The sequence below is a fragment of the Balaenoptera acutorostrata genome, chromosome 1 (genome assembly GCF_949987535.1).
Source record: "Balaenoptera acutorostrata chromosome 1, mBalAcu1.1, whole genome shotgun sequence".
NCBI lineage: Eukaryota > Metazoa > Chordata > Mammalia > Artiodactyla > Balaenopteridae > Balaenoptera > Balaenoptera acutorostrata.
Window position 1 is genome coordinate 79,456,024 of NC_080064.1, and position 12,571 is coordinate 79,468,594.

The 12,571-nt window shown below is 41.4% G+C and overlaps 1 protein-coding gene across 3 annotated transcripts in view; it reads left to right on the forward strand.

The window, feature by feature from the left end:
* LRRC8C (leucine rich repeat containing 8 VRAC subunit C) overlaps positions 1 to 12,571 on the forward strand; it is a 90,180-nt gene that overhangs the window by 57,242 nt on the left and 20,367 nt on the right. The window lies entirely within an intron of this gene.

Genomic DNA, 12,571 nt, shown 5'->3' on the forward strand with positions numbered 1-12,571 from the left:
CACGTCAGAACAGAGCCAGGGCAAGACACCAAGCCGCTGAAACCTCTTAAAAAAGAGTGTGTGATTTTTAACCATGTGTATATTAGTTGCTCTTCTCTACTTACGTGTGGTGTTTGTAATCATGGCAGGGAGCCTGAAGCCTAATTTCCCAAACTTTCCTAATTAGGTAAATATGGTACTTGTAAGATTTAACTGAGCTCAGAGAGCAGTTGACTATAGTCAAGTAATATTTGATGTCACGAACATCAAATATTCGAAGGGAGTCCTTTATCTTTCAAAGTTGGTTTTATATCCACAGCAAAATGTAGAATATAGCAAAATATAGTATGTATAGCCAGAGTGCCATTTATATTGTTAAAATGGAACGTTTTTCTTTACCTCTTATATTTACCCCTGATAAGATTTTCTGGAAGGACTGACATTTTGATGAGACATTATCTTACCCAATGCTTAGTTCTGAATTAAATTGTAACTGAATCATAATTTGTTCTATATAGATACTGTATATTCATATATTGAATCCAGATTTTTTTGCAAACCTATGTATCAGGCACCATACTTTGAGGACATATATAACTATAAACAGTTCATTTCTAGGGGGAAACTAAATAAACAAACATCAGAAAAGGTTATACTGTGCTAGAGGCTTCTGAAAAGCTCTATGCGAGTCCAAAGGAGAGGAACAAGAGAAATGGTTGTATTAAAACTTGAGAACCAGTCAGGAAAAGGGAGCTGGGGATGAAGATAGTGCCAGGAAGAGGAAGGAAAGCTCCAAGTCATGGATGTGAGAAAGGACATGACGTCTCTAGGAAACAGTCATTAGGACTGACACCCTTTGGGTGTCATCAGCGTGAGAGTTGAAGCCATGCCTGGGAATGGAGTCACCCCAGGAGAACGTGGTTGGCGAGATGATGTCAGGAATAACAGTAAAGAGTGAATGAGTGAAAAGGAGGCTCCTCTGAAGGAGGCTGAGGAGGGGCAGCCATAAGGACGAGGGGAAACCAAGAGAGCGGAGGGGCTCAGGTGTGGTCAGTGATGGCAGGTGGTTCAACTAACTCACGGGCTAAGGGGAGAAAAGCAGCAACTAGGGCATTAGAAATCTTAGTGTCACTGGTTGGAAAAGTGAATGGGAGTTAAAGGCTTATGGAACTTTCAAGTAGATCATCTGAGAGGAAGAGGAGCCAGGAGAGAGGGAAATAGCTAGAAGTGGTGCAGAGTAGAAATAAAGACCTTTTTAACGTTGATTTTAATAATAGTTATCATCTAGTGCTTCCTACGTGTCAGGCGCTCTACTGAACACTTTACACATGTTTTAAATCATTTCATCCTCATGCCAACCCTAGGATATACTATTATTATCCCCATTTATAGATGCAAAACTAAGGCACAGAGAGATTAGAGAAACTTCCAAGGTGAGTAGCAAAACCCTTATTGAAATCCAAGCAGTTTGGCCCCAAAGTCCCTATCCTTAATCCCTAACACCATGCTGCTTTTTATCTGTGGGCTGAAAATATCTCGCCCTCCTCCCCCCACCAAAAAAAAAAAGGATGCCAATGAAAAACTAGAGTTTGAAAGAGAGAAAGGGCATTAATTCATTCATAAATAAAACAAATAGTTGTTGAAGAATCTATTGTGTGCCAGGCACTGTTCTACGGGCCAAGCGTTATCAGTGCAGGAGGAAAGAAATAAAAGACAAATATCCCAGCCTTGTAGAACTTAAATTCTATGGGGGAAAAAACAAGCAAAATAAGCAAAATCAGTTGGTAAATTATATATGTTAGAAGGTAATAAGGACAATGAAAAAGAAGATAAAGCATACGAGGATGGTAGGAGGTCACAGCAGGTGAGGTTAGGAGTTGTGGTTCTCAAATAGGGTGGCCTCACTGGGAGGTGACTTTTGAGGAGGGAACTGAAGTCAGTGCGGGAGCGGGCCTTGCAGATGTCCCGGGAGGAGCCATCTGGACAGAGGGAACAGAAAGAGCAAGAGACACAATGAACAAAGTAGTCACAGGACCCCTCCCCTTCTGCAGGAGAATTTGACATTTGGCTTTCTCAACTTTCTAGCTCAGCTTCCCTGGGAGCCTGATAAAGGTAGAATGTTAACTGTGTTACTAGGCAACATTGCTTATGGCATAAATGGCTGCTGATTGGTCAACTGCATCTGGGCTGGGAGAATGATAAGTGCCTGGTAGGAAGCCATAGATGGGATTTCTGTGATTGTGGTGACACTTGTAACTGGGCATGTCCCTTGATACATGCAAGGTGTATCTATTGAGTTACAAGAGCTATTGGCTCCTTTGGAGCATAAGGCATCGAAGCCAGAGTAAATCCGGAATCTGCCTACAGTGGATCTCTTTTTCTTGCACCTGAGATGATCGTGGAGAAGCTTGGGGAGAGACTAGCTCCTGGGCAGCGGTGTGGGCCACCACACAGGCAGTTGTGAAGATTCCCCCAAAGGGAGAGAGTCCGATGCTGCCTGGCTGACAAGCTGTGACTCCAATCCTCTTTCTTTCCAATGATTCTGGTACCAAATGAGGTTTATGATAATACTATAAGTTTGAATGTTGAGATGATCCTAGGAAGACCCCTGGTGATGTCACAGGCCTGAAGCCAGGGGTATTCCTCGCGTGTTGAGGGAAAAACCAGGTGGCCAGTGGGCTACAGCAGAGTGAGAAGAAGAGTGATAGAAGAATGAGGCCTGAGAGGTAACAGCTGCCGGATCATGTAGGGCCTGGAGGCCACTGTAAAGGTTTCGTCCTTGCTCTGACGAAGGTGGGACATGTTTGGAGAGTTGGCATTATCCGACTTAGGTTTTGACAAGACTACTCTAGGTGTTGAGAATACAGTATGGTGGGCAAGAGCGGAGGCAGGGAGATTACTGAGAAGGCTAGTGCACTAATCCAGGGAAGACATGAATCAGATGTCTTGGACCAGGACTGAAGCCGTGGTTCTGGATATATTTTGAAGGAAAAACATTAAGACTTGCTAGAAGATTGAACTGAGCGTGAGTGATATGTATGAGAGAAAAAGAGAAATCAAGAATGACTCTAAGATTTTCAGGCCCGAGCCACTTGGAAAAAGTTTGTTTTTGAGCATGTTAAGTTTGAAATATGTTAGATATCCAAGTGGAGAAGTAAGCAGTTGGATGTCAGACCCGGTAGTTCAGGGTAAGAGAAGAATGGTCATCTTCAGGAGGAAGGATGTGATGGATCCAGGATCCAGGTGGGATTATCCTTGATTTGGGTGGAGGGGGTACCTTCCACAAGGATAGTAACGATGGCTACAGATGCATTTTATTGCAGGAGAGGAGAGGCACAGTAAGATGGGAGTGTGTGCCTTGTAGCTTCTGTGAAATGGTAAGTGACACATCTGCTGAGAGATTGTGAGGTAAGGGAGGTAGCAGGATGTGGCAACAAGGTAGGTAGTGGAGAAGGGCGAATTTTGGAATGGCAAGTTTGGGAAATAGCGGAGGGAGGTGACATAGATCTGCAGGAGGACTCTCCGTCTGTCTTTATTACTGTGCCACGCACAGCACCAGCACTGCCACAGGACCTGCTTATGAGCAAGCACAGGAGTCGTTTCTCCTTTTTTTTTTTAAATTTTTTATTTTATATTGGAGTATGAAGTCGTTTCTCTTGTTTACTTATTCCATAGCAGGATGAAATGCAGAAAAGAGAAACCACACAGAGCATCTATAAGAACTAGTAGCTAACTTGGAACAAAATAAATGAAAATGGTAGTGTGGACCTATGAAAATGTCTGTGATGAACATCATTTAGGGATGTGACCACAGTGAGTTCCGAAGGGGATTCAAGGACAACTTAAGCATCTCTTCCCGAGCCCTGGTCAGAACCGTCTTCCTGGAGCACAGCCCCCGTCACGTCTCTCTGTTGCACGGAAGCATCCCACTGAGCACCCTGCCCAGCTCGCTCAGTACCTGCCCCTCAGATGGGTGTCCTAATCCGGACCCTTCACACACAGGCCTGTTTTATCCTTACAGCCCTTAAGAAGAATATGGACGCCAGTTGACTGGGTACAGGAAGTGTAGTCTGAGATGTCAAGATTCTAAAAAATGTGAAATACCCCAAAGGAAGATTCCATCAGAATATGAAGGTTACCAGGCTCAGAATTCATATGGGGTGGACCATTTGTTCAACAAACATCCCTAAGCACCCGAGATACGTCAGGCATTATGTGGGGTGCTCGAAACACTGAAAGAGAAATACAGTACAGCCCCTGCCCTCAGACTGCTAATAGTCTACAGACTGTACAAATACAGAAGCAATGCCATATGGTGTGTAAGCGCCTTTATGGTGGTAGATTTCAAGAGCATTAGATATGATGTCATCTCAGCTACTGGAAGTTGGGGACTTGAGGAGGTGAATTTGAGCTAATTCTCAAAGAATGAGTATACAAAGCCAAACTATACATTTTAAAAAAGAGGAATGGAAGAAAAAATCAGCATAAGCAATAGACTTAGTGTGATCATTTCACAAAGCCCTCGTTATGGGTCCTCATGGCATTTTCGGGGGCATCCTGCCCTGGGTGGGGCATTCCCACAGAATCCAGGATGCTAATAGCACTCGCATTGAGTGACACTGGTAAGGAACCTGTGCTCCCTGTGTGTAGAATCCTTATGTACTTTATCTAGCTCCCAGAAGGACCCTTGGGGAGTAGATTATTCCCATCTTTCAGGTGAGAATTCTCATCTGAAAGGTTAGGTAATGCCCCAAAGCCAAGAGGGATGCAGTGAGGATTCAGATCTCAGGTCAGTTCTCCAGCATGTGGCTTTCACCCCTGTGCACCCTGCTATGGGATATTATGGAATCATTGCAATTGTACAGATCCTGTGGCCAAGTTTTGGCTTGTAAAACAGGATTTTAAGTATAAAAACAAGTGCAAAATGACTAAAAGAGAAAATAGAAAGTTATAAAAAGAATTGATTTTCTGAATTACAGCTTAGATTCTCTACAAGATTATTCACTATACACTGCTATTAAAAAAAAAAAAACTTCCAACCTATAGTGAATATTAAAGAGACAAGAAATAAGATATAAATTACTAAAGAAAGTAAAACCACCCAGTATTCATATTACAAATGAAAGTAATGTTTCCAAGGGGGAGAATTTAATCTCTTATTTTAGCTCTCCTACGATAATCCTCTGAAATTGGTTTAATGACTGATAGCTTCATAAGCAAAAGGTTCTCTGTGAAGCTCAAAATCCTTTCCCATTTCCAAGGTGATCTTACAATAATCAAAATATGTTTTTATGCCTTGATTTTCCTTTTGTGAAATGAAAGTGCAGTCATTCTGATCTTACTTACAAAACAAGTTAACGCTTGGGGTTTGAAAACACGACAAAGCAAAATCTAAGTAGGGTTAGAAGAGCACGCTGGTGGTAAAATAGGAATCCAATAGCTTTTTGACTATTTTATGAATGGCTTCTTCCAATGGCAAACAATATTTCATTATCTCTTTATTCCTAAAAGATTGTGTGCATATAGGTTTAACACTATGTAGCTTTAAAGATACTGGGGGAAGGAGGAAGTTATCAACTATCAATGGGGTGTTGATTCTTTCTTGCCCTGATGTAAAAGGATTAAAATCAACACTTGTGGGCTTCCCTGGTAGTGCAGTGGTTAAGAATCTGCCTGCCAATGCAGGGGACACGGGTGTGAGCCCTGGTCCGGGAAGATCCCACATGCCGCGGAACAACTAAGCCCGTGCGCCACAGCTACTGAGCCTGTGCTCTGGAGCCTGCAAGCCACAGCTACTGAAGCCCACGTGCCACAGCTACTGAAGCCCACGTGCCTGGAGCCCATGCTCCGCAACAAGAGAAGCCACCGCAATGAGAAGCCTGTGCACCGCAGCAAAGAGTAGCCCCTGCTCGCTGCAACTAGAGAAAGCCTGTGAGCAGCAACGAAGACCCAACGCAGCCAAAAATAAACAAATAAATAAATTTATAAAAAAAAAAAAATCAACACTTGTCTTACTCATCTGACAAATATTTATTCATTTCTGAGCAAGTAGCTATTTTCAAGGCTGCCATGGAATAAGAGCATGCATAAAGAGCATTCCTTAGATTACATCAGAAAGAAACAAAGAAACAAATATAAACTTATTGTAAACCAGGAGAGTGTATGTATCCTATTTCTGTACAGTCACAGACCCTCAAGGACCCATAGCATAAACACCCAACCTTGTGCTATAAATAAACAACATTATTCAGATACTCAAAACACTCAATAAAATAGACGAAATCCTGAAAGGTCAACACGTTGCTTCCTGGAAAAATAAGATTGCTTTAGATCTCTGCTCCGTGACTCCAGGTTATCTTATTATGACCAAATCCAAAGCAGCCCATCGTCAGGCCATTACCAAATATAGAGTTAACAGTTAGAAACCAGAAACAGGAACTGGAAGACAAGCCCCCTGGAAACCCTAGGGGACTGCTCTGTGACTGCTACACAGGAAAGACATTTCCTGCTTTCTGAATTAGGGGGGAAAAAAAGCCAAGAGAATGATTTCAATGACTTGAAACCACCTACCAAAAAAAAAAAATCCTTGTGTACTAAGCCAATCACCAGGAGCAAACTGGCCAGCAGGCTCACACTGGAGAAGAGTTTGGAACATCTGAGCTGGTTGGCTGGAGTTAATCCCCGCTTTTATTTTTGGTACATACTCAACTGCTTCTCTGATTTAGAACCATCAGCATCAACGCCATGGCACATGGCCTTCAGCTGATAATGCTCACAGGCAGTTCACTGGAAAGCACAGGTGGTAAAAATTATAGACTGCAGAGGGATTTCGGAGTAGTTCATTTTGATAATGTGCCCTGAATCCTTGCTTCTATAATACCTCTCTCCCCCAATCCTCTGTCCCATACTAACCGGGATCTCTAGTAGATCTTTTTCTTTTGCCAGATCTGAATTTACAGATGGAGACTCAAAAATTCATACTTAGATTAGCCTGTTATTTAAGGTGAAATTCAGAATCCTAATGAAACAGCAGATAGCACCAATGGGTAGGCTTAAAATGAAGACCTCATCTAAGATATGTTTTCTAAAGTTTTTATGTACCCACGACATGTCAATATTCTACTTCAGTCTTTGGGGAATATGAAACAAAAATCATTTGATGGTGAAAATAATTTTAAAGAGAAACCTTTCGCATCTCTGTAGGGATGGTGGTGGATGCTGTGAGAGAAACACTACTTCAAAATCCCTGTTACATCTAGTAACAAAAATATGCCTTAGTTAGGACTTCCTTGTTATGGTGGTTTATTCAAACTCATGCTTTTTTCTTCCCTAGAACTTTATTTCTTGTCATCTATCAGCTTGACAACTTAATGTGCAGTGAATTCCTGGCCACAAGAATAATATATGAGTGCCTTTCACCTCACTTGCTTGGGTTTAACACGGGGCATGAATCTAAATGCTTTTCCTAGATCATCTGCTGCCGTCCAATGCCAGTCAGTGAATGGGGAACATTTCCTTTTATTTCACTATTATGGATTGTTATGACCATGTTGCCTATTGATTGTTTAATAATCTTTTCCCTCAAATAATAAAGCACTGACAGAGTACTGGAGTTTTTCCTATGTGAAGCAAATGAGATTTACTGTATATTTAGTCTCTGTTGTGGATCCTGTACTGTAAATCACCAAAATCCGTGTTTAAAAATATCTGTTAAGTGGGTTTATCATGATATGGGGGGAGATAATCTTGTATTTCTAATCAGGACCCCTGATTTGGAGACCCTCCCCGATCCTCTCATCCTATCAGGCAAACAGATCCACTTGAATTCTGTCCTCGCTTGGTTCCTCTCCAAGGCCCCTCTTTCCCGTTTCCCTGAGAACACTGACCACATCTGGATCCTCCCAGCCATACGGTGACCCTGCGGAAAGGATTAGGCTAACACTGGCACTACATTTTAACTGCAAGGCTAGTAGGTTTCTAGGTTATATCTGGAGTCTTCTATTTAATATAAATAATGAGTGCTGCTCCTTTGTCCCCTATATTACTGTTTTCCTTTGTAAAATCCTGCATTTTTGTTATTTTATAATTCCTATTGTTTGGGGACATCTGGCCTTCATATAGTTTTTCTTTAAATCTAGTATTATTGTTTTGTGTCTAATTTTTAAACTATGAAATAAAACACTCCCAACTAGAAAGATACATACCAACTAAAAGATTTAACAAAAAATAAGATACCACTCAGAATGGCAACAAAAACTATCAAATATTTAGGAATTAAGCTAATCAAGAATGCACAAAGACTTGCCTGGTGGTGCAGTGGTTAAGAATCCGCCTGCCGGGCTTCGCTTGTGGCGCAGTGGTTGAGAATCTGTCTGCCAATGCAGGGGACACAGGTTGGAGCCCTGGTCTGGGAAGATCCCACATGCCGCGGAGCAACTAGGCCCGTGAGCCACAATTACTGAGCCTGCGCATCTGGAGCCCGTGCTCCGCAACAAGAGAGGCCGCGAGAGTGAGAGGCCCGCGCACCGCGATGAACCGTGGCCCCCGCTTGCCACAACTAGAGAAAGTCCTCGCACAGAAACGAAGACCCAACTCAGCCATAAATAAATAAATAAATAAATAAATAAATAAATAAAAAGAATCTGCCTGCCAACGCAGGGGACACGGGTTCAAGCCCTGGTCTGGGAAGATCCCACATGCCGCGGAGCAACTAAGCCTGTGTGCCACAACTACTGAGCCTGTGCTCTAGAGCCCATGAGCCACAACTACTGAGTCTGTGCGCCACAACTACTGAAGCCCGCGCGCCTAGAGCCGGTGGTCCACAACAAGAGAAGCCACTGCAATGAGAAGCCCGCTCACCACAATGAAGAGTAGCCCCTGCTCACCACAACTAGAGAAAGCCCGCGCGCAGCAATGAAGACCCAACGCAGCCAAAAATAAATAAATAAATAAGTTTATAAAGTATAAATAAAAAAAAAGAATACACAAGAACTTAAAAAACTTTAAATGCCTAGTCAATGACATATAAGACAATTTGAATAAATGGAAAAACATTGTATGTCTTTGGATGGCACAAACTTGATATTACGAAGATGTTCAGTCCTCACAAATTAGTTTATAAATTCAAAGCAATATTAAGAAAATTCTAGTTAGGTTTTTTTTTTTAGAAGAAACAACTTGGTGAACATATACCAAAATTTATATGAAGAGTGCTCACTTATGGTGGTGAAGGGGAATAGAATGGTGTGAGGTGATAAAAAGAAAGAAAAGAAACAGAGAGGAGGAAGAGGAGATGAAGGAGATGGGGAAGGAGGGGCTTTGCAGGAACTGATAACATACTGTACCTTGAGGAATATGGAGAGTTCAGCCCTCTGCCCCGAGGGTCCCCAATCCCACCGCACACACAACAAAACAGTTTGACTATATGAGCTAATTTCTTCAGAAGCTCCATCTAATTCTCATCCCTTTTCCAGTTGTAAATTTCTAAATCTCTGTGCAAATATTCTATTTCACAAGCAGGAAATTTCCTAACTCTAAATTTTACAAGTGGGTGAATTGTTAGCTCTAAGATTTAGCATCCTCTGTTTCAAAAACAAAACTCTAGTTGGAAGAATTACCTCTAATTGTTAGGAATAGAAACTTTATAAGGCCAGGCCTCGTCTGTAGGGTTCATTCCTGCACCCCCAGAATGAAAGACAATAGCAGTCCTGTGGGTCATGTGTAAGTGCTGACCGGAGTTCATTCTGTGGAGTGAAGGGATGAGTGAATGAGGAAAAGTGGATGAGACATTTTTGGCATGTGCTAATGTACAGTGAGCATTTAATGGCTGTGGAAAGGGACTGAGACCTTTGAATTACAGAGATACTGTGCTAATTTCTGGGTATTTTACACCATAACTTAAGAGATTGTGACCAGCAGAAAAGAGAGACCAAAAACCCTTCTATGAGACCTGGTTGAAGGTATACATAGCCTAAAGTTGAGAAGATTGATGGGACTATGAGAACAGACAGTAGATGCTCAAAGAGCTGCCATGTGGAAAGTGCAGATGGTTTAAACTGATTCCACGTGCCCTGGAACACCAAATAGAACCAACAACAGAAGTTTTAGGAAGGAAAATTTTCGCTCAATACAAACTCAACTTTCAAAAAGTTAAGAACTTTCTGAAAATGTCATGTTAGGTAGTGAGATTCCTATTATTGCAGATGCCCATGTAGAGAGTGAATAGCCTGTTGGAGGGGAGGCTACAAGGAGAATACATGTGTCCTGAGAACCATGCGCATTTGTCTTTAACATATAATAAATAGTTCCAGGCAATGGGGTTAGGCAGTGATAAAAATGACAAGGCCCTGCCAAAAAAATAAAGATACATTTAGGGGCTTCCCTGGTGGCGCAGTGGTTGAGAATCTGCCTGCCAATGCAGGGGACACGGGTTCGAGCCCTGGTCTGGGAAGATCCCACATGCCGCGGAGCATCTGGGCCCGTGAGCCACAACTGCTGAGCCTGCGCGTCTGGAGCCTGTGCTCCGCAACAAGAGAGGCCGCGACAGTGAGAGGCCCGCACACCGCGATGAAGAGTGGCCCCCGCTCACCGCAACTAGAGAAAGCCCTCGCACAGAAACGAAGACCCAATACAGCCAAAAATAAATAAATAAATAAATAAATAAATTTTTTTAAAAAAATAAAAAATAAATAAAGATACATTTAAAATATAATGTCAGATATAAGTGCTTTGTAAGGAAAAAGCAGTGTAAGGAGAGAGAGGGACAGGGGTCCTACTTTAAGTAGGGTTGTCAAGGAAGTCCTCTCTGAAAAAGTCACATTGGAGCAGAACTAAAGGAACTGAGAGAGGGAGGTATGTGGGTATAAGGAAGAAGAATATTCCAGGCAAAGGAATCACAAGAGGCCAGTGTGGCAGATATAGAGACAGCACGGGGGAGTGTAGCCCCTTGCAGTGTTTTCTTGCTGGGATCCACTGTGTAAGGCTTGAAGTCAATATTGACCTAAACTGAGTATTACTGCAAATGTCAGCCTTCTGAGATTTAAGCTTCAGACTTGCCAGAGTTAAGACAAAGAATTTAATCCTGCAGTGTCTGGAATCTGGGACCTTATGAGCTACCAAAACAATTAGTATTACCTCTTTGTTGACACTTAACTAACCACAGTGTGTGGAAGAAAATGTTAAGAATATATCTCATGGCCCATTCAAGACGTCAAGTTGCTAAAAGGCGGGATCTGTGTGTGATACATCTTTGTACCCACCTTTGTGTCTTAGGCCTAACACTCAAGAAATGTGTGTTGAGTGAATGCATCAATGTGCTTCAGCAGCTCTAAGAATTCATTGACTCTTTTAATAATAAAAACAATTGTACAAACTGTAGTTTAAAACTGGATCATAAACTGATGGAGGAAAGCTTTGTGTGGGATAATTAATGACAAGGTGATAAAAATCAGATCTCCCCTGCAAAAAGTAGAAAAAGCAGCCAGTAGCAAATGGTCTTTCTTTAGTAGTATCCGAGATTAACCACAGCACTCTGCAGAGCTGGATAGGAATACGAGGAGCATCCTGTCTAGAATAATTAGCATAAACCTAGTGCCAGAGAAGGGAGACAGGCCCTTATGCTTGAGCAATAAACGTGAAAGAAAAAGTCCTTTGAGGATGTACTGCAAAAATGTGCTAATAATAGATCAACAATTCCTGACTTGTATATGTTATATGCCCTCACATGTTAGAAAACTACAGCCAAAGTTTGTGTATAAAAAAAATCATGCTGTTATGGCAGAGAAACTTAAGAAACTATAGACATTGAGGCACCTCAGTAGAGCAAGTTACAGAATCATTTCAGTGAGACCAATGAAGTATATTTTTACAAAACTGAGAATTTATGTTTTGGCCATATGTGGTTGTTTTATAATAAAGTTGAATGCCATGGTGAAAACCAGGTTTTTCTTACCCAGATGATTGCCCATTCATACGGATGTTGTATGGAGAAGTATATTTCGGGCATCCCCAGATAAACCACATTATGAGTGTTGATTGAGTTCTGTAACAGTATTAGTACTTGATCTTGTACCCATGGAATAGATTTTATGAACTGCCCTGAGAGTCTAAAAACCTCCATGTTGTTTTGTGGGAAAATGGTTTCTTCTTTCTAAACAACCAGTTTTCAAATGAACTTTTGAGGGCTTGCTTATGTTCATTAACTATTTAGTATACTTTAGTCTTTCGGAGATTTTTTAAAATTCATTTAAAATTTAGTGGTTTCTGAGTAATGGTGATATTTTCATGATATTGGTTTATTCTAAGAAGGTTACAGTCCTGTACTAGTTAAATTTCTTTTAAAAATAAATAGAATTTCAGAATTGGAAAAGAATTTAGAGGTGATTTAGTATAAGTTCTCATCCAGTATAGAAATCTCTTTTATAGCTTCCTTGACGGATTAATATCTAGTTTCTACTTGAGTATATTTGGTGATAGCAAGAAGTGTTCTGTTTAATGAAATTTTTGCTATGAAACTGCAAATAAATCAGTGCATATTTATTGAATGTTGACTAGGTTCCCAGCACTGTTAGGTATTATTGGGAATACAGAATAA